Genomic DNA, 25,692 nt, shown 5'->3' with positions numbered 1-25,692 from the left:
TAGTTCTGTGAAAAGGCAATGGGAGGTGAAGATTCACCCTAGAGTTAAAAGCAAACCTTGACCTGATGCAGTTGTACCCCAGGCTTGCTGATTCCACAGTTGGTGGAATGCAATTGATTTGTGGTTGGTGGCTCCTCGGACCTCGCAAGAGTGAAACCCCTGCTCAGAGCAGACACCTGACAGCGCAGGCAGCTCTGGATCACCTCCAGACCAAGTCAAATGTTTCAGGGATCTCCAGCTGATATTTTAAAGGCTGCTGCTTTCTACAAATACTTTGAACTTTTTATTCCCAGACAAGATGAAAGCAAATATTAACAAAGAAGAATTTGCCTTGGGATAAAAAAATCTGGTTTTGCAAATGGCTCCACTGTATTGGCATGACAAAAAAAAAAAAAAAAACCCTAGTAAGTACATCTATACGACATGAAATCATGTAGTCTCACTAGGACAAACTCACCCTGTACTGGGGGCCTTTCAGACCTGTGGAACTGTCATTTCTCAGGTTTTCTGTAAGTTATTTCTCCTAGCTCTGGTTGCACAAAGTAATCTGACACCAAGTACTACTCCTTGAGAAGAAATTGCACACTTTTTCCAAAGCCCCACCTCTCTAGATGAGTTATATTCAGGGTTAGCCTTTCTTCTAATATTCAATGTCAAAACAACAATGGGGAATTTACAAGGGTTCTTCCAGGGTTTCCGGAAACTGCCCACAGCCAGACCAGAAACAATAATTATAAACATTAAAAAACCCCCAAAATATATTTATCTGCCTCACCCAGCATACCACATTCATTAGGGCAAAGTCAGAACCTCTGAAGTGTTTTAAATTCCTTTCTTGTGAATCACAGAATCTACCATCCTGAAGATGCAAGAAAACTCTGGGTGCTCCCACAGAAGGAAACGTTCCCCAGAGCAGTGAAGGCAGGCTTCCTGCTCCACCCTGTGCATCCAGACCTGAATTCCCCCACGGCCCATCACGAGGGCATTCATCTCACCCAGCAGCAGGCAGTTCATCTGAGCTGGTTGCTCACACTGCTGCTATTAGAGATTTCTCACACTAGAGAGAAACTGGCACTCTCAGAGAGAGTAATCGCCTAATTTCCTTAGACATCCCCTGCAGAATGAGATTAATTTGTGGTACAGTAGCTCCCTAACCTCAGTCAGAATCTGTGAAGTGTTCGTGCAGAAATACCCAAAAACTGCTGACTTCTTTCACATGCAGAGAGCTGGCTCATTAATTTTTGGCTTGCGCATAATTAAAGACACTAAGGAAGCCTGAAATGACATGGATTCCATATTCCTACAGCCAGCACAGAGAACATGACAGCATTTTCACCCAAAATGCCCGCTTTTGGGGCTGCTGTAAATGGGTTGTAAACATTGAGTACATGCAATAACTCATTGTTGTAAAGGTCAGAAGACAGAAATCCTCTGTACAAGGCAAAGATTTGTATGCAAGAACACAAACCAGGATTTCAGAACAATGAAAATAATCTGGGGTTTTATGCTTTCTTCTAATTCAATAGCTCACACACACTTAACATTGCAAACATGAGCAGCTCCCCTCATCAGGGAAGCTGCTCAACAGTACACTCAGGTTTGCAGAGAAGTCATTATAGGATTGGGAGCTGAGTTACCACAATGTCAACAGAGGAACACAGAGAAATCAATTTATTAGATTTTTTTTTTTTTTTAGTATCTGAATTATCTCAGAAATTGCTAACTGATTTAACTTTCAAAGCTGGGCTTTAGGAAGCTCATCTGGAATATATTATTAATCAGGAGTATTCTAAATGTTACACGGTAATGACTGAAGCCCTTGGTGAGATCAGGGTTGCCTTGTGTTTGCTTCATACAACTCAGTAGGGAAAACATCCCAATCCCTAAAACATGTACAGTGTTTGAGAGACAAGGCAGAAAAAAGGTAAAGGAAACACAGACACTATTAAGAAATAAGTCTATGAGTAAACAGCAGGTCCATGATGAAATCAGCAGCAGAATCGACGCCTCTCACATCCCAAATCAGTACCTTGTACACAAAATCATTATATTCTAATTAAAAATCTTTATCTGTAATAGTTGAACACAGCATAAGCCCGAGCTCCATTTCTAGGAGAATGGTATCTCAAAACAACGTTCTGGAGGAGGAAAGGAAAAACCCAAACCACAGAAAATATCTATACACTACACTAATTTACCCAGAAGTGAGAATGTTCCATTTCTTGTTTTGCCCAAGTGAAATCAAGGCTATTCTTCTATTGGGCCAGGAAAGATGATCTCCAACACAAACCAGGATAATCCTTCAACACAAACCTGAAAATCGTTCAGGATACTCAGCACAAGGAGAGGGAAAGCAAATTGGATCCTGACTTTGCAAAGCAGTGCCTGACACATTCCTGTGAGTGCTGCCTGGCCCCAGTCCTTGTGACAAAGTCTATTTAGAAATTTTAGCTAATTACTGTATAATTTAAATACTTTTAAAGGAAAGAAGGATCCATTCCTCCCTGGGCTCATATTGCACACAGCAGGGCAGAGCCTTGCAAACGTCTCCTATACTAAAATCAAATTCATCTTTGCTGAGGCTGCACTAAAGGGGTGTCACCACTCTTTCTTCTTTTCTTCCCTTCTCAAAGGCAAGCAGGGAGCTGACACCGTGGAGAGATAACAGTATTTAGCACGGACACCTTCCCTTTCAAACGACACTGATTTCATGCAGAGGGTTAGACAATCCCCATTTCCATAATATTTCATTTCAATACTCCTTGTGTAATGGAATCTTGGTTAGTTTAATATCACAGCGCTGGTAAATGAAACTCTCATCTCAGTCAGTAAGAACAATGTTTGGTTTTGGCCTAGAGCAGGGAAGAGTGATTGAAGCACTTGGGAATTCATTTCAAAGGCTGTGGAATGCATTTATATGGCCACATCCTCTCTCCCCTCAGACACCCACCAACAGCACCGTCTGTAGGGTGCAGGTTTTGAAAGCGTGTGTTAGCAATTGTCAGAGAGTAAATGGCAGCCTAAAGGGATGATTAATTAGGAGAACAGCCAGCAAAACGGCACAAATGGCAAACATGAATAACACTTGTCTCAACAAGCATTTAGACTTTCCTGTCATATCCTCACAGGCGGAGCCCAACAAAGATGCAGCACAGGGCCAACTTTCCAAGTTTTTAATGGCTTTGATTGGATCATTCAGAGAGTTCTTGATCGACTTTAATTCCATCAGACAGCAATATTGTCCCCTGCACAATCCAGTGGCAGAGGAGTTAAAAACTGCCAAGGTCAGAACGGGAACAGGAGGGGAGAGAAGCTGGGGAGATGTGTATCACCTACAGCCACACTGCATCCCACTGAAGGGAGAGGAAAAGGGCATTTTGTAGTGACCAGGATAATCCTTTCCGTGCTGGACAATTCACAGAAGGCACAGCTACTTGACCTTGTGAATAAGGAAGAGCACATGACCCACAGGAATGCCCCAATCTGACCAAACCTCAGACTGAATTCCTCCCATCAAGACTGGATTACCAGGAAGATCATTCTTTGCAAGGATCTCTTGCTCCCACTTAGTAAAGATCATAACCAAGAAAGGTCAGGTTTGCTCGTGTCCATCCACCAAACCTCCTTAGGCATGGCCTCCTGGAGCTGTGAGGGAGCCTTTCCTTCTCCCCAGACTCACTTCAGACAGACACTCTCTTCTGAGGCCAAGGGATGGGAAATTGCTGGCATAATATTTCTCTTAAACAGTTCAATACATCAAAGTAAGCCAATTTTTGTAGTCTTGTACTTCTGACAAGCCCCATATATTAATAAAGGGAAGCACCTGCCTGCTGCTTGAACACATCTTTGGAGTGCTCTGATTTTATCACTCATAGTTATGTCTTGGCTGAGGATGAGCTTTGAGGAAAAAAAATCCAATATACAAAAAGCTGGAACAAGGCATGAGTTTTAGTAGCACATAAATGGAACAGTTTTACCTTCTAATCCCATTTATTGAGTTCCAAGACCTTATGATCTCATCCAAGAGTTGTGATCAAACTCATTTAAAAGTATTAAGTAATCAAATAAATACTAATATTAACTTAGATTATAATAATTAAATACAGCTTCTTTACTCCTGAAGCCGAGGGCAGCCAAAAGGAGCCTCCAGTATCTTTGCTATCTAGGAATTATTGGCTGGGCAACATTTATTGAGCATCAGAAAAAAACAGCAGAGAATATTCTTTACACCCAGCTGCAGTAGAAAACACCAATATGGGTATTATAAACAAAAAGTGGAGTGATGTGGGGTAGATAGATTAACTCATTCTCAAACTAATTATACTGTTCCTCAAATAATCTCAGTTTTTATTCACTCCAAAGGTGTGTTTGAAAGTTTCCAGTCATTCCTTTCCAATGCAGGGTTTGTGTCAGGTCAATAGCACTCAGCTACACTGGAAGACTTCTGTTTTTAAAACTACTTTAAGATTTTCCTTTTCCCAAGAAAGTTCAAAATGTAAAAGCTTTGATCATTATACTATTGAGTCTCACTTTTTGGTACCTATTTAGTTGATTTCTTTAAGACACAATAAAACTTTAGCCAGTTTAGCACTGCAGTAAATAAGATGCTCCTTGCTGTGAATAAATATCCAAACGTTGTTAATATTTCCATGGTGGAAATAAATGCTTCCTTTGCTGCTAAAAGTATCTTTAACAAGATTCATGAGACCAGGAACCTGCTGTTCCCAGAGCACAGCTACTCCAGGTTGTAAGCCATGGGGTATCCTGCTCCTGGGTGGGCTCTTGGACACAACTTTCATGTCACCAGGCCACGGGTGCCACCACCTTTGGGGCATTTACATGACAAACAAAGGTGACAACTCAGCAAACCAGTCTGGCTGCAAAGTTACAGCACTGTGATAACAGCCAGCCTTGATGAATGGGCTCCTGAGGGAATCAGGCTGGGCTTAAATATAAAATATTACACAATAAAAGCTTGCAAGGCAAGCGATGATTTAAAGAGAAGGAGGAAAATCTAATCCTGATGAGCTTGAGATGCATTAAATACACTGTGGTTTTGAGAGCTTTCCAGAGATGCCTTCTGGCTTATAAACCATGGAATCCCGGGGTGGTTTGGGTGGGAAGGGACCTCAAAGACCTCATCCCACCCCTGCCACGTGCAGGGGCATCTCCCACTAGCCCGGGGTGCTCCAAGCCCTGTCCAGCCTGGCCTTGGGATCCAGGGGCAGCCACAGCTTCTCTGGGCACCCTGTGCCAGGGCCTGCCCACCCTCACAGGGAACAATTCCTTCCCAATATCCCATCTAACCCTGCCCTCCTGCATCTTAAAGCCATTCCCCCTTCTCCTGTCTCTCCATCCCTTGTCCCAAGTCCCTCTCCAGCTCTCTTGGAGCCCCTTTAGGTACTGGAAGAGGCTCCAAGGTCTCCCCAGCGACTTCTCCAGGCCGAATAACCCCAGAAAGTTAGGGCATATGGGATGAATACAACTAAAAAGGGAAACAAACCAAAAAATATCAACCAAACACCTGGAAAAGAGAACACCTTTGAAGTGTGTGTTCACTACTGAGAACACACAGAGAGGATTTCACACTGTCTCAATTCATTTGAAGGGGAGACAGTTGTATTTGGGTTTTTTTAAGGGAACATAATAAAGTACATATAAAGCCCGTTCTGCCTTTCACAGGACCTGAAGGGCAAAGACCTTGTGAAATAAAGAGGAATGTGAAGCAATCACACAGCAGCAATGACCTTAGATATTGTTCTTTATTTCTTTGGGGTTTTCTGTTATTTTCTGTACTAAGTCTAACAGTGTCTAAATGAAACATTGTTTAAAATCTTACGGCATTAATTCTTAATGTAAAAACCACTCACTGGCACTGGCAGCCTTCTGCCATCTAGAAAAGACTCAGAATTTTATCAGGGATCCTAATTAGGGCTCATTACCTGAAGGAAGGCACTGGGGGAGGTTTGTTTTCTCTGAGATCCTGACTCCTGCAAGGCCCATGGAGGAAGAGGAGCAAAGGAGCTGAGCCACTCTCCCAGCTGAGATGTGCAGCTCACACTGCTGCTCAGCCTCCTGCTTCCCAAAACCAGAGGTTACAGGAAGAAGGTCCTGGAATAAAATCCTGATATGGAGGAGTTTGGGTGGTTTGATTTTTCTGGGACCTTCATGCCTGCAGTAGAACAAACCTGTGCTTAGCACAGTGTTATATTTAGCTCCAAAACAATGCAGTGCACAGCCTTTGGGTCTTTCACAGCAGAAAAGTCTGTAATTTAATTCCAAAGACTGCAATTGCCAGGGCTGCAGTGAGCTGAAACCATTCCAGCAACCAGAGCTAATCCTGTAAAAAACATGGAATATAAAAATAGCAGCCCTTCAAATGAAGGGAAAGTCAGTGCAGAGAGAACAGGCTACTGCTTTACAGGCATTTTATTGCAACACCTGTCGCAGGGCACTGGCTTCATTTCTGCATCAATACCAGCACAAATTGATCGAATCTAGAGGTCTGATAAAGCAAAACATATTCTGTATGAAACACACCAAAGACAGAAGGGGTTGGGTAGATGCCAGAAAATCCACAGTTCACCTGACTACCCAAACGCTTATTTAGATGAAGCTTAAACATGTTTTGTGAATTTTATTTTATTTTATTTTATTTTATTTGCAAAACAGATCTGAAACCCCTTTGTGGACGCTGGTCTTTAGCTGAAAACACCACCACCAACATTTGGTGCCTCTTTACCCATCTTACCTTTCTATTTGATTTTTCTGGAAGTGCAAAGACAGGGAAAAGAAAGGGCAAATAATAGTTATTCAAATATCAAAGAAAAATAGTCTATCCTAAAATCCAGGATTTTTTCCTTGCACTGGAATCTGTCCTAATTGTAAACACAGAGCTACCCTCACAGTTTTTTTAATGTTGGCTTATATTTTGCATGTATAAGGATCCCATAATTCCTGCATCCTTGGAGTCCATGGGAATTTGTCAGACTCTCTGCTTTCCTTAGAGAGAAATGGTTCCAGATGTAACAGCTGAATTTATAACACTGATTTGATATGAAAGATATGAAAACAATGACCAGGCTGCCACAGAGGAGAAGAGGAAGAAAAGGAGCCTTAAAAACACAAGGAATAAAATCACAGCTGCTGCAGACACGTGGGGCAGGCCTGGCTCACAGTTTTTAATTCTTCATGTCCACAAGGCTAAGTGCTTTCACCCAAAAGGCAAAATAAGAGACTCCTTCCTGATGAAAAAGTCAATGTGTTTTTTTTTTAAAGCATTAAGGGACAAAGAATCATTTCCTAAAGAAGCATTTCTTCTTGGAAAAAGCAGGGAAAGATTTGGAATATTCTTCATGAATGCAGCATTTAACAAATTCCTCCATGAAGTCCTTTATAGACTGTCCTAAAAAAAAATAGTTGTCATGTTACAGGTTACTCAATTCATCAATAAAGAGAATAATTTTGCAGTATAAACTGTATTTAACTGCCTTACCTCCACTGAACTATGTTGTCCATCAAAAATAAACCCTCCTTGGTACAAGGCAGAGGATTCTGTGACCCCCTGAGTGTTGTGCTGAGCTCTACAAGTAAAGAATTGGACCAAGTGTTTCATGGGTGTCTCATGCTTTTATAGGGAGGTGGTGGAGTTACCATCCTTGGAAATAAAGAACAAAAAATTTAAAAAAAATATAATGAATTTGAGAAAGCTACAGTACCTTCAAAATTAGCTGTGCTCTAAGTGAGAGAAAATGAAGATGACCCCAGGAACCCTTCTGAGTTAAAGAATTGGAGTTAATAGAAACAGAAATAATAAAATTATTCTGTTTAGCAGAATAATAAATAAAACAACTTAATTTACTAACTAAAGAATAAGTTCAAATATAAAACATAAATAATTGAATAAAGTGAAATTCTATTATTCTGAGAAGCAGCTACAAAATTATGTGCTCTTTGAAGTACAAAATTGAGCTTTACTACATGAAACAACTCCATTTTTCACGTAGGCCACAAATCATATTCCTAAGTACCTGAGACAGGTGATAACAAATTAGATTCCCACTCACAGAAAAACTTGCTCTCTCTTCTTCTCTACAACAGCAGGTGCTTGTTTTAAAATGCTTTGCTTTAAACACATATTTAAAGCAAATTTATGGGTGAGTTGGGAAAGAATATATCAGTTAAAAAAAAGAGTATTGGAGGAGAACAGGGAGGTGGTGGAGTCCCCATTCCTGGAGGTGTCCAAGGAAAAATTGGATGTGGCACTCAGCGCTTTGGTTGGGTTGACGAGGTGGGGATTGGTCACGGGTTGGACTCGATGGTCTGGGAGGGCTTTTCCAGCCTCAGAGATTCTGGGACTCTGTGTCTTAGGGCAGAGTTTGGGGTTAGGGAAAGTGCAATCCCAGGGGATGCTGTGCAGGCCTCCTGGCAGCTCAGAGAGCCCCAGCTGGACGGCGATGCCTCGTGGTGTGGACACAGCCCCAGGAGCCCCGAAGCTGCATTGCTATCCCAAGAGCAAACCCTGAGGGCCACAGGGAGCACAACTGCCTGCTCAGATCATGTCTGCTCCACTGAGCCCACAGTCTCTCCCTGCCGGGGTGGCTCCCCCAGCCCATGGCCTCGTTTAGCAAAGATCATTGTGGGTATAAAACTCTGCTTGCAATGGTGATGCCTCAGGTTTTAGCTTTTCTATTTTTCAGATTCTGTGCTGCTTTAGTGTGTGCTTCTGAGCTTCATATTAGGGGATAGTAAATTCTCTTCACAGAGTAGGGAGACAAAACAATTCCTTCTCTAGCTGGGGACCAAGGACAAATGATCCAAATCTCAGGCCCAAGAGCATAAACAACGTTGGAATGAAGAGAGAAAAACAAAAAGGATGGGACTCCATAACCTAAAGCTGGAACTGGAGAATTAACTCCAAGATGCAAATGGAGCAGAACTGATCAAAGTGAGAGACCCCGTGACCGCTCGTGCATTTTGTGACCATTTTGGTTCATCTTGGGTGCAGCCATGGCTGGGCTCTTGTGCTGCCCAAGGTGGATCCACTGAAGCCTTTTAATAAATCCCTGCTTTATTCTTTAACTCTGCCTAGGTCAGCCTACACAAGGCATCAATGGGATCAACACAATTCCATAAAACTCATGGGCTCGTTCCCATCCCTGAGCACACGACTGCCTGAAACACCGTCCAGGAAAAAATGCTCTGGGATATTTTTCAATCCTCTCAAGCAATGCTCCCCTGACAGTCAAGAAAATAACCTGACCCCTTCAAGTTACTGTCTTCCCCATGGTTTTCTGAATATTTTATAAGAATTCCATAGCAAAATAGGAAATATCTGTGCATAAAGAATTATGGTATTGATTTAGTTCCCACAGTTATAAAATATAAACCAGGTACCAAAGAATAACTGTTCTCAACCTTTCAGTTGCTCTATTTTGTATTCCATTTCATGTTCACAGCCTGATACAACATTTATTTATATTATTGGCAGCAATCTTTGCTGTATCCTGGGAGTTCATTATGGGAGTTTTCAGGATACCAGCTATAAAAACTTTTCTCCTGGATTTTTAAGTCACTAACAAAATGGCAGTGATGAGTTGAATGATGATTTGTATATGGTTTGAATGTCCAAAAAGCATTATTTATCAGTTTTGTATGAGGAGCAACCAGTATACAGGTAAAGTACCTCACAGGCTTAGACTGAGGAGGTTTGATGCAGTTTTGCTGCTTTTCAAAAGGAAAAGTTTTCAAAGTAATAAAAGGGCATAGAAATGCAGTAAAAACAAAACAAAACATAGAGCTGACAGATGTTCTATGTGCTAAAACCTACCTGGCTACATTCCTTCCTGGGGAGGTCAGTAAAATTACTGTGTGCAATCATGTAGCAACCCTCTTATTTTGGGTAAACATCTTGTAACTCATGAGTTCATCTCCTTTAGCTGCTGAAACAGGGATTGGCAGCCTCAGCCCTTCTGTCTCACAGCTATCCATCCATCCATCCATCCATCCATCCATCCATCCATCCATCCATCCATCCATCCATCCATCCATCCATTCATCCATCCATCCATCCATCCATCCCAGTTCCTGTTGGGAAGAAAACAGGACATGGGAGCAAATGCACAGCAGGATGAACACCTCAGGAGATGCCACCACGTCCTGCCCCATCAGCTGCCAGGAGTGGAAAACTCCAGAGTTTCCCACCAAACTCACCTGGTTTTCCTTGCTCTCCCTTCCCAGGATTTTCCCCTCCTTTTTTTGGTTTTGTTTGTTTGTTTGTTTGTTTTGTTTTGTTTTAAACATCATCTTCTCCAGGTCTCGTCCTGGGACTCAACAGATGTAGAACTGGGAAGCTGCATGGGCAGAAAGCAGTGATAAAAAATCCTTCCTTCCACCTTCCAGTCCCAGCAGTACTTTTTGGCCCACCTGAATTCTCACTGAATTCTTCTTTCAAGCCCTAATTTCCCCCTGCCCCTTCCTACCTCATCCCTCAGCATCCCTTTCCAAGGGACTTTCTTGTTGGTCCAGCAAAGCTGAATTTTGCCTGGGTGCTGAGTGCTCCAAGGTTTCTCAGGACTACTTGACCCACAAGAAGTAAATTTAATTGGAAAGCTCTTTGTGCAGCTCCCTAATGTTTGTGGAAGGCTCCTAAAGCCCAAGTCCTGCCTCCTAATCGTGGCCATACAGCTTTGCAGTATTTATCTATTCACAACAGGCATATTTATCTATCCAAAATGGGAAAAATGCAAAAGGAAAAGTCCTATTAGACTGTCAGAAGGAAATTAGACCTGTCAGTAGGAAAAGGCTGTTCTGTGCTTTTAAAACTGCCAAAGTAAGTGTAGTTGCCAGGATGTTCATTACTATGAATCCTTTTAAGGAGTAACACCCACCTTGCTGTGAAATTTTTCACTCAAACTGCTGAAAAAGCACCAAGGTACAGAAAGAAGGAAAAGGGGAAACTGTGGAATTCTGAGGGCAGCACAGGAATGCCCCCCAGGAGGGTCAGTGACTCGCTGCCCTCTCCCCTTTTCACAGCCTTGTCTGAGAGCATCCATAAAGTTAAAATGCCCCAAACACTGGATCGTGTTTAACCCAGGACGAGCCGAGGTTGTTACATTACTGCAGGCTGACACTGGAACAAAAGCAAAATTAAGGACAGGGCCATTAAAACTGGGCCGTTCAAAGCCTGAATATATCACATTTTCTTTGGCCAAAGCAGTGCTTAACTCCAGTTTTATGCTACTATGAGCAAAAAGAGCATAAACTGGTACCTTTTTAACAAATAAAAATAACAACCAATATTGAGCTCTCAATTTGTAGTCACTTGTGCTGTACGGCGTGCGCCGAGGCCAGGGAACACGATGAATGTTCAATCATATTTCAGCACAACTGGAGACAGCTGATGGAAATTGAGGCTCTGATCCAGCAGACAAGAGAGAAAGTGGCAGATTCTGATTTTCTTTGTGGAAGTTAACATCTCACTTTGGCTCCTGTGTCCGTCTTAAACAAGGAGAGATGGAAAAGCACGTCAAGTCTATTAAGCTTTTGTGGAGAGAAACATTGCAATCTGAAATGTCTGTGCCCTCAATTGCTGAAAATGTCAGAAAACTGTCAGGTTTTATGGCTGCTGAAAAACAAAACAATAATAATAGAGCTTCTGCAAGATCTGATTTCCATCTGACATGCTGATAAGGCAGGCTGAGCAGAAATGAGACCAGCCTAGAAATGACAAGGGAACAGCACGTTCTGCCACTCACTGAGCTTTGCAACAACCCACAGCCCTCCTCAGAGTTATTAAGCTGATAATTTAAGAAATAGAACCAAAATACATTCCAAACTATCCTTCTGAAACAGTCCTGTCCAGCTTGTTTCACTGATGCAGGTGTTCTTCAGAGGCCTAAAATGATGTAGCTGTGATTCTTTTTGGTTTTTGAAATGTCACGTGTTGCATTATTGTTGTTCTAATGTTTTTAATGTTAATGTTTTAATTTTCATTTCAGTTACTTTGGAAATACAATTTGAAATTCGAAATACAATGCCCACGAGACAAGCTTCTGCTTGAGCTTCATTTTATTTTTTTGGCAGAAAAACATGCATCCATAAAAATAAATAAATATAAGTCATACGGATTTGAACCCTGAGCTTAATACCTCTGAGGGATGTGTGGTGTAGTTTTCCACACACTGCTCCAGGGGCATTTGGACAATAATCCCAGGCACAGGGTGGGATTGTTGGGGTGTCTGGGCAGGGCCAGAGGTTGGACTGGATGATCTTGGTGCATCCCTTCCAGCTCAGGATATTCCATGAGAACATAAAAGGAAGGCAGATGTTTTTTTTTCAAAAGTGCTCTACAAGGAGAGAGAAAGAAGCAATTAAGTAGGCTTCAAATGGTTTTAAAGTCTGTACTCTTAAAGGAGCACAAGAAAAGGGTAGGAAATCTTTGTCTGGCAGATCCAGGATGCTTTGCAGGATCCTTTCCAGCACCCTGAGCAGCCCTGGGCAGCGGGACAGCATCGGGCTGCAGGTGGAGCAGCAGAGGCAGAAGGGACAGAGGTGCCCGAAACACAGCCACGGGATCCAGATCTGTGCTCTGGCTGTCCCCAAGGGAATATCCTGGAACAATCCTGTCCCTGGACAGATCCTTAACAGCAGGAATGTGCCCCAAACACCTGCAGTTTCATCTCCATACCCACCCCAAAATCTGCATGCAAGGAGATAAGCACCATGGGCCAGGTAACACCAACCTCTTCTGACCTGAGGGGTCTGGAACAGACCCAGATCTCAGACAAGACTGAATGGCTTTAAACTGACAGAGAGTGGGTTTGGATGGGATATTGGGAAGAAATTGTTCCCTGTGAGGGTGGGGAGGCCCTGGCACAGAGAAGCTGTGGCTGTCCCTGGATCCATGGCCAAGGCTTAGAGCAACATGGGCTAGTGGAAGGTGTCCCTGCAGGCATTTATTTGGGGAGGAGTAGAAACAGACAATGGTTTCATTCTCTGCCCTCACAACAGAAGAGCTTGTATAAAGTTAATAATTTCATTTAAAAACAAAATTAAACCAACCACCAAAGCCTCACCTTGCCCAATAGGATAAATTATAAGTCACGGAAGAGGGATCTTGCATCGTGTTTCCTTAAGCATATTCTGCTAATTGCCTAAATAAGAAGAACTAAAACCCTTTCAAAGAGGTTTTCTCCCTTTCTGATTTTCATTTTAAAGAGTAAATTAAAAGTCAATATTCACATCTAGCAGCACAACAAACATTTTGCTCTGGAAAGGTTCTCAGTGGGCTGTAGCACTCAGGATTTGCCTTTCAGATGAGGATTTTGTGGTTGTTGAATATATCCTTTAATAGAGTTAGAAAGACTGCTTCAATTATTTGTCAGTCATGATTAGCCCTGACACAACCATGCAATCAACAAGCTAACAAGTTCAGCATCTTCAGTGCTGTATTATAACCACAACTGCTTAAGCAATTTAAGTAATACCTTGCCTGAATACCTTCATTAAAGGTGAAACAGTCCAATTTTCATTTTTGTCTATTATAGACTCCGTTTAACCGTGTTCATTTACAAACCCAGCCGTGTTACTTCTAATATCAGCAGAAATAAGTTCATGTTCAGTAAAAGCCACTAGCCTCCACGGGGGAGTAACTGAGGGTGGAAAAAGTGGTTTTATGCTAATCTGAAGCCTTGGCTGAGGTTATAACAGTCCATTAAATCAATTTGGTGCCTCTTTGTCAAGAAAGATCTGAACCCAGAAGCCTCCTCTGAAGGGCAGCCAGAGCATCAGGCTTTGTGTGAATTCTGTCGCTTGAGCTGAGTGCTTTGGTCACTGCACATTGACAAAAAATGAATTACTGAAGGGACCCAACCTCTTAGCTGTAACTACATAACACTTTCAGCTAGAAATTAAATGAGAAAATAATAAGATAGCGTTGGGAGCACAGAGAAATCAGACTAAATTAGTCTTCCCAAGGAGTTATTAAGCAAAGAGGTAAGGTCAGGTGAGCTTTTGCTGACCAGAACAATAGCATGGAACTCTAAAAACCACACAACAGCAGAGCTCAAGGCTGGTGGCAACACAAAGGAAGCACTATGTGCTAATAAATTGTCAGGGCAAGCAATTATATCATGTGAGAGAGAGAAGTGCTTACAACCAGTGCTGAGATTTCAGGCCTCTTGAATTCTGTGACAAGAACTTAGCAAAGTTCCACAGGCAGTGAGTGAGGGTTGTGTACCATCAATGATCCAGCAAAAAACACCAACACTGCCATGGACTGCAGAAACTGCAAATGCACATCCTGATGTGCTGTGCTGGGATCATCAGGCTGGATTTGGAGCCTGGGTGCCCAAGGGCAGATTGGAGGGTTCTGGAAAACAAGATGCTAAGTAATTATAAAATCGTGAAAGCTCAGAATGGTTTGGTTGGAAGGGACCTTAAAGCCCATCCAGTTCCAGCCCCTGTGATATACAGAAGTTGCTCCCATCCAAGTTAAAGGGAGGCGATTTCCCTTGTTGAATTACTGTCCTGATCAGCCTAAGCACAGCTCTAAGTCATGTGAATCCCCACCACACAATGGTGCTCCCTCTCCCAAGGCATCTGTCACAACCAGGAACAACGGAGTGCCACAAAAGTTACAGCTCGAGATTCCTTGGGGTCACCTCTGTCACAGCTTTCACAAGCATTGCTAAGCAGGTTTATATACCTGCTATTAAAGTGCTCTTTCAGTCTGCAAAGCAAATCTCAGAACGACACCCAGGGGTTCCACATTTAATGTTTCACAGAATGAGTTTGCTCAGTCTGTGGGTAGAACGATATTTTCATACTGCTGGACACAGAGACCAGCAAAAGGTGATGAGCACTGCAGTGCTCTGTCTGCTGGCACTGTCAGAAACAGCCTGAAGCAGTCCCCAAACTCTGCTTTTCTGCAAACTGGTCTATTTTTTTGTCCCTATCACCTTTCTTCTTGCCCTGCAGATGTACAGACACAAATACAATATTTAGTCTTGCACTTTTCCAACAGTGCATTGCTACAAAAATAGAATAAAGCTCCCCTACCCACCAAAACAAAAGGCCTTAAAAATTCAAAAGACTTCTCAGGTAATTTTGATGTGTTTTGCTCTTGTTTTCTGCCTTTGGGAGGAAAGTACATCCACTTGGAAAGCTCTTCCCCTGCTCCCTTCATGAGGCCAGCAGCCCTAAGGCAGCAAAGTGCACCCAGTTCTGGCACAATTTCCCCCACACACCCTTGGCTAGTCTCTTTATCTCTTCATTCTCTTCCAGATCCCCTAATGGTTGTGACACATTGCTGGGGCCTTGGGGCTCCAATTGCATCCCAGAGGGACTGTGCAGCTCGCAGCATCCCCCAGCCCCTTCCAGAGAGGGTGAAAAGCTGCTGCTCTTGGAAAGCCACGGCTGAACACAGTCCTGGGTGTGATGGGACACAGGAAAACACTCAGCACCTTCCTCTCCACTCCTGGATCCTCCTGCAGTTTTAACAGAGCGACAGCAAGGTACTGAAATACCTTCTCCTTAAATCCCCAAAGAAGTCCTGAGTGCAGCTGGAAGCAAAGGCAGAAATCACTGTTTCAGGCTGGGACTAAATAGCCTCCGAGACCTTCAATCCAAAGCTCTGTAGGTCATGAAGAACTGAGGAGACGCAGACCCCAGGGACCTGCAGGCTCCTCTGCTGGCCATTCCCACAGCCCTGCATGAAGGACAGTCCAGCCTGCAGCAGGCACAGAGGAAGCAGCATCTCCCACACCAGTGTACAAGGACCAAGTAATCCCTGGAGCCCTCTGTGTGAAAGTTCAGTGCCTCAAAGGTGAGGAGAACCCACCTTCCTTCCAAGGGCTGCCCTTGTCCAGGGGAAATCATGGACAACACAGCTCTCAACAGGTTTACCAGGCCACGGACACAGAGTGGATGAGCTGAGAATTCCTCCACATCCACACATCTTGGAGCACTTTGGAAAATGCATTTTTAGTGGCTGATCGGCAGGGAGAATGAAAGTTGCCAGCAGCAAGAACTTTACATGCCCTAAAAACAAGAAATGCATTAGCATCTTTATTACAAATGTAATTGAGGTTTTTTTTTAATTTGTGATTGGGGAAAGGGTCACCAGTTAAAATACACCACTGTAAAATTTGCAATTTAAATTTCATTTCACGCTGGAATGTAGAAACAGTTTACATAAATAGTATCCATTAATCATTAAAAAGAAAGGTTAGATGTAAATTAGGCTGCTATTATTTTTTTTCCTGTGATTATTTATGGGTTGGTGATGAAATTTGTTTTCACAAGGAAGAAGAATTAAGGCCTTTTTTTTGAAAGCAAAATCACATTCCTACAGAAAGTATAAACTTCAAGAAAGGAAAACAGAGTATTTATTGCTTTGACCCCCAAGGGCAAGTGCAGAAACACAGAGTTTATTTTTGTTTACCTTTGAGGCAGAAGCCTTTCCCTTCATTCAGTGTAGCACCTTCTGTATTACTTCTACCCAGACTACCAGTTTCCAGCAATCTATTTTTTATATCCCATTTTCAATTTTGCGGGAGGAAAAAAAAATACAAAAGCAAGTATCCAGAGGGTAGAGAGGCTCCTTCATCAGCTGGTGCTGAGTGACTCAATGGCTCTGTGATTAGCAGAAAGAAAAACAATCAGCATTTTACCCCAGCCTTTCAGGACAGCCTTTTTTTTTCAAGGTATCCAGCTTCAGAAATAGGGACAATCCCTATTTTTTCAATGCAATTCCTAAAAACAAATCTTCATGCTCTTTAGAGGAGTGTTTCCAGTCAGCAAAGACATGGGATGTTCTGCATCCTGGGATTCTATGAAAATATTTCGATTTTTTTGTTACCTCTGAAGAAGAGAACCTACTGCTACAGAATTTATTCTACTGTTTTAGGAAACCTTAGGGCAGTTTAAACTATTTCATCTCAACACTCTTGTTGCACTACTGATGGATCAATAAAAAGTATTTTTCCCTGGCTGAAAGAGGAATCTTATCTGCTCCTGCTTGGGAAATAGTTGAGATTTTGTTACAATTATGTTTACATTCTCTAATAGTAATGTAACTTCCCATTTTACAAACTATGGAGATCTCCAACATATGTTGGCAGCGGAATTTCCAGGCTTTGGGGGAAAATCTCTCTCCAAGTTTGTGCTACATATTTTTGCTTTGGTTTACACTAAAATTAAACCTTAAAACATATTAACCGTGTACATAAAGCCACGTTAAAAATAATGATCTGTGATTGAGTCATGGTCCCATCCCAGTTCCTCATAGATGAACTTGACATTTCCCTCAATTAATCCCCACCAAAGAAAGAACTTTTCCAAACTCTCCAAAGAATTTTGAAATAGGATTATAAGCAAGAAAAACTGATTGTGATAGTGACTCTAACACTCCTTTACTCACTCATTAATACCCACTCTGTGCTTTGGAGTCTTTAGTGGCACTTCTCTTTAGGTGCTATTTGATTTCTTGTGGGGCCTTGGCCTGCAGCTGCAGCATCATTTTATTTATGATGTACTGAAGAGAGCCTGCTAACACTTGAAAAACAACAGAAAAATAGCACTTGCTGAAATTAAATAATTCAATGTCCAAAACACAGAAAAGGAGCCTTTTGTTCCTTTGCAATCTGATATTTTCAAGGTTGATATTTTATTAGTTCATGAGTGCTCATGGTAATCTTCTCAAGATGCACTTCGTCTCCTATTTGTAAAGGATTACAATAGCACTTTTTTCCAAGCCTGGTGCACCAAACTATTCCCATTCCCATCTCTGTTATTACATTAATTGTCCCTGCTCTAATATAAATGCTCCAACCACAGAGCTTCATGAAAGCACCTGCTGAGGTCCCTACAGGCACTCCAGAGCACCCAGGGTTCTTTAGAGTGAAGCAATTTCAACACCAGCCTTTGCCTGGGGCTGCATTCAAAACCCTCAGCCAAGGCCTCACCAGAGGAACTTTTTGTTCCCTTTTTGTTATTTCACCTGAGGATGAAAACCAGCAAGAAGATAGAGAGGCTTGACAGCTTCTGTAATCTCATTGCAAATGCAGGCAGAAGGAGTGCTTCAGTTTTAATGTATTATCGACTACACCACTGAACTTCTTTCCACCCGTTTTTCTCCCCTTCTCCCTTCATTTGAAGTGGAAAATGAGGTCACACCTTATCCCCCTCCAAATGTAAAAGCACTAATAACTTCCCCCATTTACACCAGGAGAGAGTGAATAATCTAATTCCAAATCTCAAGAACAACTGTCAGACTGAACAAGTTTCTGCTGCTCTCCCTCAAGGATGAGCTCCAGCCCTTGAACTCTGTGTGTGGCCTTCATTACAGAGCCTTGGCACAAGCCCAGATGCTGTCTCCTCCAGACACCTCTTAAAAAATGGATGAGGGCCTGGAGAGCACAGCGGGAACTCTGGAATCCTGTCCATTAGCATATTCATTAGGCATAATCAATAATTAATATGTCACTTGGACGAAACATAGGGATTAAGTTATGCCTGTGCTAGGACTGATCCAAAAGGATTCATGAGCATGGGGCCCATGGTTTATGGAGCAGGTTGGAGCTCCAGGCATGAGTAGGGCTGTGTTTCCCATTCTTTATGGGGTGAGTAGCCCGTGGGGTGACATGGGGACATAGTACCCATAGTGAGCCCTGCTGATGGTCACACCCCTTGCACCTCCAGGCATTTAGAAAAAAAGAGAATCTCAAAAAAGGAAAAAAAATACATTCTGAAAACATATGAAACAACCCCTCCTTTGGCTGTTGGAGCTCATTCCAATCATCCCGGTGTTTGGAAGACTTCACTGCTAACTTCTCTGACAGCAGTACCATGAATCAACATCCAACACATGGCAGTGGAACTGTTCCTTTCAGAGTGCAAACCTGAACCTGTTTTATAATTAAATAATAATAATAATACAATTTTATGGTAGGCTTATTTTTAAATGACCAATATAACTGGCAAGTGGTAAGAGTTATGAACACTTACTGGAACAAAAAAATTTCCCAAACCAGCCTTCCCCCTTCCAAGGACATCATCTCCCCTGCTCCCATCAGGACAGGGTGCAGGTCTTTCCCTTCCTCCCTCCCTGAGCTGTCTAGTACCTAGAGGAGGAAAGTCAAAAATAAATGTGCTCTTAATGCCATTTCTATCCTCCATTAAGTTGTCACACCAGGGAGAGGGGTAGAGAACAGCAGATTGCACAGCATTTTGTAGAAGTGGTTGGACACTCCATCCTCCAGTACAACAGGGGAGGGAAGGGATGAGATAAAAATGTCATTGCAAAAATGAGAATTTCCTGCTCTGTATCTGTTGCTTCCTTTGTGTTTGTCTCCATTTCAATCAGATTTAAGTGATGTTCCCTTGAATTCCCTAATGATAGTATTATCACTTCAGACGTATTAAAGGACTGTGATGTTCAACACAACACTGTAAACTATTTTTCAACAAATTGTTCTTTAAAATGTGACATGAAATGTTAATGTATGAGATGGAGAACCCTACAGAAAGATTATGTAACACACTCAGGTTTTTCTCCTAAAAATCCATTTCCATTGAATTATTAGCTTTCCAAAATGAAATATTTCTGAAAGATGATTTAATTTCCCCAAGAGCTATTGGCCTTTGCTTGAAATAAGCTATTGGGTTCTGTCCCTGGTGATTAATTTGGGATGTGATGAATAGCATCAGATGCAGAAGTTGTGCTTTACATATATTAATGACATTCAAATTTAAGCATTTTTACCCATTTCACAAAAATGTTATTATATCTAGAAACTAAGAAGAACACAAGTGCGTTACTTAACAACATGATTTATGACAAAAATAAACAAAATTGGAGTCCAGTCCTGAAACTGCTAAACAAGGCTGGGCTGTACAATTCCTCTACACTAAAGCTTTTACATAGATAAACGTTTTAGGCTTGGGTGTTATTTGTCTTTTGCTTTTAGATTTTCATACTCTTCATTTCTTATTAGCAAAATACTTTGAAAAGGCTAGACTATAACTCCAGTTATGACTCCAACCCAAATTGGCTGCAGCAATGTGGAAAATCATCACACATGGCCAGAACCCCAGGCTGCATCCCAAATTGCTACCTCAACAAACATCTTCAAATGAGGAAAATTATCATTAAGCCCAAAATTCTTTCATTTTCATTTAGCTGTAACTGACATGCTGAACACAGATTTTTTACTACAACACATTTACTGCTGGGCCACAAACAATATTCTAATCAGATATGAAACACGAGAAACTTTTCTTAACAAAACTGAAGACAAAAAGTAACAACAGTTCACAGACACAGTTTTCCTCTCCATGGCTTCTCCAGCACAAATTCTCCCACCTCACTGTAACATTCTACCTAAAACACAGGAATTAAAGAAAGAATTCATAATGAAATCACAGAATCAATAGGGTTGGAGAAGACCTTTAGGATTATCACGTCCAATCATCAAGCCAGCAGCACCACTAGATCATGTCCTCGAGTTCATGTCTCTGTTGGTGGTGGAATTGTGGCTTTAAGGCCTGAGTGGACTCATTTTTATAACCCACATAGGGCTCCACATGTCCTGGGAACCACAGAATTCCATTCAGCTATTTCCTCCGAGTAACCACAGCTCCTCCTTCAACTCACAGAAGTGTTTATACGCTAGTCACACATCCAGTTCTGATCTAAAGACGTGGCATAAGCTTCACCCCATCCTAGCACAAGCTGCTCTCAAGGTAAACTGCCTTCATGTGTGAAACCTTGGAACTTACTTTTAGCCTGAAATCATCCGGCTTTACACTTGAATTATAAAAGTAGTAGTCTAAAGACAGATAATACATGGAACTTTTGGATGTGCAAAAAGTTACCAGTCACTGACAGATAAAAAGAGAGCCACAAGCATGTGGGTGAAGACCATCTCTATCTCTTTCCCTGGTCAGTGCAGGAGTCCAGGAAAAAAAGCTCAGGTGCAAACACAAACACCTTGGAAGGGGTAGCACACTGCAGAGCCACAGGTTTGTTGCACCAACCCACCTGTAACTAACTCAGGGCTTCAGAGATTGAGCCAAAGGAAGAGAGTCTGGGGTTGCTGTCTTCAGAAATATCAGGAAAGAAAAAGGCTATTACTTTTTTATTACAGAGTAAATGTTATATCCAAAAGCCATTGTATTTTAAAAGTTTTGTTTTATAGCAAAAAGCTACAGGAAGCCAAAGGAGGGCAGGGTTAGATGGGATATTGGGAAGGAATTGTTCCCTGGGAGGGTGGGCAGGCCCTGGCACAGGGTGCCCAGAGAAGCTGTGGCTGCCCCTGGATCCCTGGCAGTGTCCAAGGCCAGGCTGGATGGGGCTTGGAGCAACCTGGGCTAGTGGGAGGTGTCCCTGCCCATGGCAGGGGGTGTCATTGGATGGGCTTTAAGGTTTAATAATTTGCAGCCTTCTGACAGAGGAATGTGGTAGAAGGAAGAGTGATTCAGGGCAGATTATGGAGAAAAGTGAATGGAAATCCCGTGTGCATCTACAGCTGCAGTGATGTGGGGAGGAAAAAATAAGGATATCTGAGATAAAATTTACACCAGGGTGCTGGAGCTAATACCATGAAACTTCATCGGGGGTTTGAAATCCAGATTGTATTCCAGAGGCTTGGAGCTCGTATGCCAACAATACAGACTTGGAAAGCATTCAGGCTTTAATGGGGAAAAACACTGAATTTGTGTGCCCCAAGGTTTCCACAGTTTCCCTGCAGTGAATCTAGAGGAGACACTTCCCTCATGTTTCCTTACATGTTGGAACCTGGAATAGCTGGTGTCCCTGCAGTGGCCTGAGCCCCTGTCCCTGTGGATGTCTGTGGAACCCCAGGATGTACTTAGACCTCTGGAAAAACCAAAATGCTTATTTTGATGCCAAGACTCTTAACTGAAATTAAAGCGTTCTCAGCTGAGAAACCAGAGGGATAACTTCTGAGGATTTTTCATTTTGCTTTGCATCATGGGCCTATGCAAAGACAGGAATACAGCAGGAACTGTGGCTGTTCCAAAGCCAGGTAGGGAGTGGAGAGCTGGCAGGACCAGGACAGTGAAGGCTGTGGTGCAGCACAGCTTTGAATATGCATGAGGCCTTTCCATAGGCAGCGGGTCGGATCCTTTCCTTTCCTTTGAGACTATATCTTTGATTTATCCTGATGGAAAGACAATGGCCCCTTCCAAATCCATTGACTTTTACATCAGCCATAATTTGAGATTGCCTCTCTGGGGATCACTTACCTTGGGGAGCAGGGAATTTCAGAAAGAGACAGTTTAATGTGCAGTGGGATTGCTGCACAGCTGCACTCTTTCTGTTGCAAGAGGGATTTTAGAGCTGATTTCCATGTAGAGTGGAGATAAAAGCTTTTCAGTGTTGGTTAACCTTTTTTGGGGGGGTAATTCTCTTAATAAGTTGTTTTGATTTGCATCATTTCACACTGTGATATTTTTGTTTTGCTCCCTTGTCCTCTCTGTTGTTTGTCCTTGATTTTGGTTTACATTAATTTCAGTTCTATTTAATATATATGTTTTTTAGACGAAGAGAAAATTGTGGCAGCTCATTTAGACAGATGGAATTATTAATGAATGTGAGGGTAAGTTTGTCTGAAGGCTCCTTTGCACTGAGCCTACTCCTGTTGATTTAAGTTGCCTTTCAAGGAAGTCCATGGCTAATCAGCTTAGAGCCCATACATTTGGCATTTATATACCTACCCCTGGTATTAGGCTCTATTTCTAGGTACCTGTAGATTAGTTCTAATTATTTTATAATTACAGCCCTGGATGCAGAAATTGAGCCTCCTTGCCTCTGTTAACAGTGGAAGGAGAGCTCTCCCTTGCAGTCACTTACACATGCAGAGCCATTCTGAGTCAATTGGTTTTATTATTACTGTGCTCTTCACACTCATATGCCTCAAATTGGACTGGAGCCATTAGAATTTATCTGCTGTATCGAGGCAATCAAATGACAAGGAGTGGTAGTCACTGAGGATGGATTACTTTGGATCTCAGTATCATTATTTGCCTTCAGAAATATGGGGAGACATTCAAGCCAAGGTGGGATACTTCAGGTTTTAATTAATAGCTCCAGAATGCTGTTATTAACTTTTCTATGAACTTCTTTCATTAACTAAAGATTACAGGTATAGGTTGAACACATAAAGGGAAGGATGCAAACAGGATATGATGAAGGCTGTCAAAGAAAAGGATTTTCTAACTTTTCCAGCAAAAGGAAAAATACAGTGCTCTTGATCAGATTTCTAGATTTTAATGCTGGGACTCTGACACGATCCAAAGAAGTCAATTTCTTGCAATCAGTAAAGCATTATCACTTAAAGGTAAAAAACAGAGCAAAGCTGTTAAATGACAGTAAGACAGTAGACCATATAAATGGATTTTTAGTTCTGAGTGTATCATTTTAATCAAGTGATTCGTTTGGACTCTATATTTTTGAACTTGTGAAATTTTTCTGGTGTGAATATTAGAAATGTATCCTTCAAAAAGGGAATGGATTTTAAAAAGTGAATATTTGATCTTACAGGATACTTGGCTTGACTTTACAAATATGATTCGGAACCTTCTCTCCATGTAGTCATGAAGTTGGATTATGGCAGAACATGCTTTCTTGATGGACTGCTTCCTGAGTCACAGGAGTGGTTCCTGAGATCCTGACAGAGGAACCAACATGTGACAGTGCTGACACCTGATCTAACCCAGCCTGGGGACATCTGGCATCAGTCACTTTGTGCCAATAAAAGCCCAGCCCCACTTTTTAATGGGAGGATCTTCTAACAGCCCCTCTCCTGAGAGTGTGTGGAGATTCCTCCCTGGAGTGGGGACCCCCTCAAGGTCACTCCTTGAAAGAGATTTGGCCACTGAAATGGGTGAGTGACATCAATCTTTACTTAGTAACAGTTTTTCTAGCTTTTTTTTGCACCATATTAGTTATAGTTGTCTGTACTGTGTAAATAACTCTGATTAGATCTCTAAGTCTAATCATTATCATCATGATTTTAAATAAATCATTTATTTAATTGATATAAATATATTTGGGGTTCTATCCTCAATACTTCAGGACAAAGTTGTATAAAGCCTCAGTTACACCTGTAGACTCTTTTAGACAAGTGTGGGACCAGGACTGGATCCAGCTTCTGCCAAAATATTCTCTGAGAAGGAGTTTAGGGAGCTGGGAGGTTCTGAAAAACCTTGTCTGAAGCTCCCATCCTACTGTACTGCTAAGGTAGTAGTAGTAGTAGTAGTAGTAGTAGTAGTAGTAGTAGTAGTAGTAGTAGTAGTAGTAGTAGTAGTAGTAGTAGTAGTAGTAGTAACACTAAACCAACAGCATTCTGCAGATTAATTTGTGTTCTTACTCCAGGATGATTCTGTAACCCAAGCTTGCAGCCTTGCTTTCAGCTGGGAAATGTGGCTGTGAACGATCCTTCACTCTTCTCTTTTGGGATGGAATTTCCAGCCCTGGGTACCTCTCAGGAGGTACCTGAGTGGGAAGAGGGACGCAGAGTTGGGAATGTCCTCAAGCTCTTGCACTGCTCTCAGTTCCCTGCCTGTGCAAAGGCCATGAGCTGGATATTGCACTTCTGGCTGCATGCCTGGCTCCTGAAAAATCACTCAGGGACACACCACAAGTCTTTGCTGCTGAAAAAAGTGTCATTGCCTTCACAGGAATGAGGCATCATTTCAGGCCTTTACTGCCTCTGCAGCAGCTGTACCTTCTGTGCACAATTGGCTTCCTGGCCATACAGGCTCTTCCACATTGCTCTGCTCTGATTTGCTCCATTTCATTTTTATTTCATCCTGTTACTTTCTTCTGATTCAAGTTGAGAGTTCAACTGATAACCAATTTTTCTGTAGTGCTGGTTATATTATGTCAGTAAGTGGGAACAGCACAGCCTCTCTGCTTTCACTCAATGGGAAGTGACATCCTGCTGATTAAAATTTATTGCTAATATGTTTTGATGAATGTTTCTGAGTCTGTTATTGGTTTAGTTTTTTCATTGCTGGATGCTTTTTATTTCTGTTTTATCAATTCTATTTCCTTCAATTGTTTTAGACATAATGTATGACGCTAATAACGTGTCAGCTTCAAAAATCAGGAGCATAAAATTCTATTTCTGCTGAAAACTGCAGTGAGAAAGGAGAGTGATTTATAATGTTCTTTAAAATTTGCAATTACATTTGTTGATTGAGATGCCAGTCACGTGCATAAAAGTAGGGAAAGATGTTTGAATTTCCTGTTTCAAATTGTTTATTATGAAGTCCTAATTTATAGATGGAAAGTGGGTTTATTATGTAAGCAAGCCACCTGTGATCAGAAGGACTATTCACTTCCCAGCACCTCTTCAATCCTCCTTTAAGCTTCCAGCACTCCTTGAGAAGACTTTCATGGAAGTTTTATGGCTGTTCAGTCCATTAATCTCTGCTCATTTTTTTCTCTTTATCCAATAATGTCACAGTCCAGCTCCCCATGTGGAATCACTCATTTTCCTTGCAGAGATCCGGGTCATGTACTTCATATGATCACACCAAGTCCTTTTTTGTGATACCATTTTGTAATGAAGCCCACCTTGGGTTGGAATAAAGGACTCAGGGAAGCTCAGCTGTTGGCTGAGGTAAAAAGAATATATATGTAGGGTGGTGTAAACTAATTCT

Source organism: Motacilla alba, chromosome 8 (genome assembly GCF_015832195.1).
Source record: "Motacilla alba alba isolate MOTALB_02 chromosome 8, Motacilla_alba_V1.0_pri, whole genome shotgun sequence".
NCBI lineage: Eukaryota > Metazoa > Chordata > Aves > Passeriformes > Motacillidae > Motacilla > Motacilla alba.
Note: the sequence above shows the minus strand (reverse complement) of the source record.